This window comes from Ursus maritimus, unplaced genomic scaffold (genome assembly GCF_017311325.1).
Source record: "Ursus maritimus isolate PB19 unplaced genomic scaffold, ASM1731132v1 scaffold_10, whole genome shotgun sequence".
NCBI lineage: Eukaryota > Metazoa > Chordata > Mammalia > Carnivora > Ursidae > Ursus > Ursus maritimus.
This window is the reverse complement of record NW_024423344.1, coordinates 50,867,049-50,873,714: the sequence shown is the minus strand read 5'-3', so window position 1 is coordinate 50,873,714 and position 6,666 is coordinate 50,867,049.

The window sequence follows — 6,666 nt, the reverse complement described above, 5'->3', positions numbered from 1 at the left end:
CCTGTGATCCTGGTGGCAATTGCCACGGAAGCGCTTGTCTGGAGGTGGCCGCAGCGACACGCTGCCTGACTCATCTCGGGGTGGCAGGTCACACACAGCTCTGCACATAGTGGAGACAGAAAGCTTTTCTCAGAAAGTGAGGAGAATCAGAGCCGTGCTCCTTGTGCCCTGAAGTCTTTCAAAGTTCCTACTGAAACAGCCCCACTGCCCTCACAAGATGCAGACGTGATTCCACGAGGGTCTTGTCAAGGAGATAAATGGATAAAGGCAGATCTCATGCTGTATTTGGAATGATCCCTCTCTGCCAACTGTTACAGTTTTTATTTGTTTGTTTGTTTGTTTGTTTTAAAATTGGGTATCCTGTCTGCCTGGCATGGGGGTGGGGGATCCTTTCTCCATGCAACCAGGTCCCAGGGCTGGGCTGAGAGAGCTAAGCTCAGACCGCTTACAACACACACACGTACGTATGTATGTACGTATGTACGTATATACGTACGTGTGTGTACGTACATATGTATGTACGTACATGTGTATGTATGTAATGACTAGACAAACATCAGGAGAAGGTGATAAATGTGCATATAGGTCAGAGTACAGAATGATAGACTCCAATCCTTTCTTGTCCTTGCTTTTCTCCTTTCCCTAGAGAGTTGAATAGAACAGTACATTCCTATTCACTTTCGAGGACGCTCATTCTGAAATAAGAATCATCGTCAAAAAGTTGTTTGTCCATGGTCAGCAGTTTTGTTGTGAAGAGGTGATGGAAAGTCCCATGGCTCCAGCCTGCCTGTGTGCAAACCCCAGCTCTGTGACCCTTGATGAATTATTCAACCCTCTGTTTCCTACATGTAAAATGGGGACGGTAATCGCGTCTGCCTTATTGGTCATTGCGATGATTGTAAACGTAAGGCACTCAGAATCCTATAGGGCACTAACTCCGGCATGAAACACATGCGTGCCCTCAAATGCCTCACAGCTTTGACATTTTGGTACATGAGGCTTTCCCACAGCTTTTGTTTAGTGTTTAGTTTCCATTTAGTCTTACATCAGTTTTATTTTTCTGAGACAGAAAAGTATTCCAGGTGCTATGAAATATAGAATAACGCTCATTACAAGTTTTAAAGAACATTACTCTAAAGCAAGTGTTTAAAAAGAAATGAATGTTCAGAAAGCATATTCTGAAAAAGGTCAGCTATTATAATGACATAAAGATGTGTGCAATGTACTGTAATTTTCCATTTTTAGAAATTTCAGAGCAAGTTATATCTTCAAGTGAGCTTGGCAAAGATCTCTCTCCCCCTCCCCATACTTCTCAAATAATCATGGATTCCAAGTTCTTTTCTATTAGTATGATTTAAAATACCAAGCCAGAAAACATAAACAATAAGATTGAGTTTCTTTGTATGCTCTGGACTTTTGCTTTCAAGATGGAGAATAAAGCAAAAGAGTTATGAGGATAGAAATTCACTTGCTGCTACCTGGCTGAGAAAGCCTGAGTGTCTAGACAGATTGGGTGGTCCTGGGAGCCACCTACTTGGACCAGACTGAAGGGAGCAAAAAAGGAAAGAACAGATGGAAAGAGTCTCTTTTGCCCTTCTGAGCCCTTGCTGTCTGCATGTTCTCTCCGTAGCCCTTCGCAATGAAATATTATCAGGGTCTTTTTTTTTTTTTTTTCCCGTATATGGTTCAGCTCTATCTCTTAGCTCTAACAAGTTAAGACCTCAAGGTCTTATACTCTGACAGATAAAAATTTTAAAATATGATTATTATAGATTGCTCCTGCAGATACGATGCTTTGCTCAAAGGAATTAACCTCTAATGGTAGAAATCTGGCATGTTGCAGGTGGAGGGAAAGCTATTTTAGAGAAGGGGTACCCCCAGATCACTGCGACGGCTTCCTGGTCATCTGTGCTGGTGAAGACTGGCTAATTATAACACCTGGGCTACTGACAGGAGGACACATAGGAGACACAAGAAAATAGGAAAGAAAGAGAACTCTGTTTTGTGTGTATCATACATAAAATGTTTCTTTCTCCTCTAATGGGAGGTAGGAAAAGAGGGTGTGCTTTATGCATGCAGTAATCGGGGATGGGGTAGAGTGGAGGGGGGTCTTTAGGTTTATTTTATTATGAATAACTTTGCCTGTATTGCATTTAAAAAGGAAAGAGAAACATACGTTTTCTCTCTTTGCAGCTGTTGTATCTAGATAATGGCCATATAAATTTTAACTTATAATCTATTAAAGTTTCATATTTAATTTGTTTTTTTTCTTTATTTAACACAGATTTTTTAAAAACAATTCTATAAACCCGTCACTTGCCCTTTCAAGGATTCTGCTTAAGGAAGAATACAAACCTTAATATATTTTTAAAACTCTAATATACATTACAATACAGAATTTTTTTTTTGAAAAGAATATAAAGCTGAAAGTTTGTCTATAACTAATAGTGTTTTAGGGGAAAAAACTTATTTTGAAGCCATTAAATTTTGAATACGTTATCCTTATGAATTCTTTACACACTCAACTTTTCCTCTTAAAAAAGAGATGTGTGAAATAAGGACAGAGATTTTTTTTTTAAAAGATTTTATTTATTTATTTGACAGAGAGAGAGACAGCCAGCGAGAGGGGGAACACAAGCGGGGGGGGGAGTGGGAGAGGAAGAAGCAGGCTCCCAGCGGAAGAGCCTGATGTGGGGCTGGATCCCAGAACGCTGGGATCACGCCCTGAGCCAAAGGCAGACGCTTAACGACTGCACCACCCAGGTGCCCCAGGACAGAGATATTTTTTAAAACCTACTGTGACATTATGAACTATGGCATCAAATATCCCTGGTTAAATAGCTCACAACTAGACTCTTTTGAGCCAAGTAAAGCTTTCAAAAAATTTTATTTAGCATCGTATTAATTTCATTTCCCTAAAACACAAAAATGTGTGTGGTACCGTAAAATATATCACAAGGCTCAATATGAGTTCTGGAAAGATACTACTTTAAATCAATTTAGTAATCCAGAGCACAGCTGTGGGACTAGCAACAGCTGGCCCCAGCCGAAGGCTCTAATCCTTTCAGGCCCATCCCTGGAAAGTGGTCATCAGCAATAGTGAGGTCTCTCAGAGCAAGAAGATGTAGCCTGTGGGGTGGCATCTGGGAATGAGCCTTTTTAGGTGGGATTGAGCCTGGCAAGAGCAAGGAGTAATTCTATAGGTAGAGAGAGGTAATAGAACCCTGAATATGAACAAAATTGGATGCTAGTTCCCATAAATGGAAACCATGTTTCCCAGAATTAGCCCAAAACCTAGTTCCCAGTGCTGGGTCAAAGGGTAGTATTGGATGACAAGAATGGCCTTAAGAACCAGACCCTCTGACATTCTTTCCTCAACAAGGTTAAGTAAAATAAGCCAGGAAAAACTGAAATGGATTTGAGAACGTAACAATTAGTTCCCCCAGCTAAGGGAAGATGCAGATGTAAGTTGCAAACTTGTTAAGGTCTGAGAGCAGAGACCTAGCTGAAACTAAGTAATTGGTTTCCATTGTAATTAATACTCACTGAGGAATGGGACCGACAGTGTTGGATGAAGTTTTTCAGGATGAGCAGAACAGATAAGAAAGGAAGAGAGGAAAAGGGCATTCCGGGTGGAATTCATGGAATTAGAGTTGGCCCCAATAATGACATGTTTTGGGTGCCATCTCGAGGAATTTAAACTTCGTTCTATAGGCACTGGATGGCATTGGATATTCAAAAAGGGACTAATTGGGCTTAACTTACCTTTTGGAAAATAACTTTGGAGATAGTGTGATGAGTTTGCCTTGTTGTACAGGAAAAAAATAATAAGCCTTCAAACCAGGACAGGACTTAGCATAAATCATTAGAAGAAATGCAGCATTAAGAAAATGTACATCAGGGCGCCTGGGTGGCACAGCGGTTAAGCATCTGCCTTCGGCTCAGGGCGTGATCCCGGCGTTATGGGATCGAGCCCTGCATCAGGCTCCTCTGCTATAAGCCTGCTTCTTCCTCTCCCACTCCCCCTGCTTGTGTTCCCTCTCTCGCTGGCTGTCTCTATCTCTGTCAAATAAAAAAGTAAAATCTTTAAAAAAAAAAAAAAAAGAAAAAGAAAATGTGCATCATTTGGTGGAGGTTTAAATATTGAGATAAATCAAAACAGTTAAATTTCAGGGAGAAAAATATCTGTCCCCAGATTCTGCTGCTTTCATAGGCTGCCTCAGAATTTCCTGGGTGCTGGGATGCACAGGCAAGATTCAGTTTAGTAGCTCCTAGGAAGAGCCTGGGCATTTCCATTTTGAACAATGGTTTGGAAACAATAATCACGTACATTGCTCAGTCTCTGAGAGGGCAAGTAAATAGAAAAGACAGAGGGAGCAATGTCTTGACCTGGATAAAGATTGCATTGCTGTGTTCTATTTGTGATACTTATCGAAACATATATTTACTATTTATGTACTTTTCTCTATGTAGTTCAAGCTTCAATTAAAGTTCATTAAAAATACATAAAATGGGGCACCTGGGTGGCACAGCGGTTAAGCGTCTGCCTTCGGCTCAGGGCGTGATCCCGGCGTTATGGGATCGAGCCCCACATCAGGCTCCTCCACTATGAGCCTGCTTCTTCCTCTCCCGCTCCCCCTGCTTGTGTTCCCTCTCTCGCTGGCTGTCTCTATCTCTGTCGAATAAATAAATAAAATCTTTTAAAAAAAATACATAAAATGGATAGAGTATTGAATAGCAAAATAATCATTTAAATCAGTATTTAATTTAACCTTAAAATATTAATTTACTTTTGATTCTATTAATAAAAAGAAGAATATTTATGTGGGAAATTGTATTTTATAAATATTTAGAATTCACCTCCTTTTCATCTATTATCTGAATATTTGCAAGCATTAATTTTATGTAAGGCCACAATGAAACTATCAAGAAACTGCCTCTCTACCCCCTCAGACAAGGAAATATGAAGAACATATTCCTTCACCACAATAAAAAAAAAAATGACATTAGAAATCCATAACAAATGTAAATATATAACTTTAAATGTTTCTGTCTTTAAAAATGAAAAGTTAATGAGTTAAGTATCCAATGCAAGAAGTTGCAAAAGAAAAAAGAAGGAATGGTAAGGCAAAGTAGGAGAAGATAATAATCAGTGAATTTGGAAGCAGAAAAAGAGAAGGGTCCATGTAAATGAATTGGTGCTTTTGTCCTTGTCGTTATCTATTACCACACTCACAAAAATGGCTTGACAGAGTTTCACCAAATTAAAAAAACATGTAGTCTCCAAAGAATGTACAACAGCAAGAATGAATCCTAAAGTAAACTATGGAATTTGGATGATTATGATTTGTCAGCATAGGTCAATCGATTGTGTAAAAAAAAAAAAAAGTACAAAAAATTAAGAAGTACATAGTCTACACAACACTCACACAACTAAATATGTGGATGCCATATTGAGCACGTCACTGAGTTAGGCATTCACTGACCAGAGCACCAAGGATAAAAGGAGGTATAAGAGGCCTATGTGCCTACAGAATGGAAAAGATACACCAAGAATATTAAGACCCCGTGGAAAGAGACAGCAAATAGTGGTTTCAAATTAAGTGTCAAAAAGAAGAAGTTGTGCTAACTTATAATGTTTTATTTGATGGTGAGCTTTTTCTCAAATAGGTAACGCTAAGTAGTGTGCTTTAAGTGAGAAACAGAATTCAAGATTTTAGTGGTTTTCCTAAGCAATACAGAATATTTGTGAGATATGTAAACAACAAAGAATTTGTATCTAGAAGATATAAAGAAATTTTAACCCATTAATAGGAAGACACAACATCTCAATAAAAAATGGACAAATATTTGAAAAATGTTTCTTTGGTGAAAGATATACAAATAACAAGTGAGCATGTGAAAAGATGTTCAGTATCGTTAATCGTTTGGGAAGTGCAGATTAAAACCACAGTGAAATAACATTGCATGCCTACTCCAACGGCAAAAGTTGAACAGATCGCCAATAAGTTTTGGTGAGGTTATGAAGCAACAGGAAGCTTCACACATTGCTGGTGGGAGTGCAAAGTGGTGTAACCACTGTGGAAAACAGTTTGGCAATTTCTTATAAACATATACTTGTAATGCCCAGGACTCACACTTCTAGGTATTTACACAAGAGAAATGTAAACATGTGCCACTCAGAGACTTGTACATGCATGTTCACAACACATTTATTTGTAACAGCAAAAGACCCCCTTCAAATGATGACGAGATAAACACACGATGGGATGTCCAGTCAACACCAAGGATACATTTCCCAAACAATTTGCTGTGTGATAAAAGCCAGGCACAAAAGCCTATGTGTAGCATGATTCCATTTATCTGAAATTCTAGATGAGGCAAATCTCTAGTGACAATGCAGGTAAGTGATTGCCCGGGGCTGGGCTGGCAGAAATGAACTGACTTCAAGGGAAGCACAAGGGAACTTTTTGGGGGGTGAAATCCTGCTTCTTACTGAAACAAGCCTCCTAGCAATGCTAAGGCAAAGAAAAACTTCTGGGAAGTCTGAGTTGTGAAAGAAACCTGAACAGGAGATGGGAAGATGGCAAAACCAAACCAAAATAATCTCTCAACTCTGTCCAGGATAGGTTGTCATGCTCTGAAGTGTAACGAATACCAAAGCAC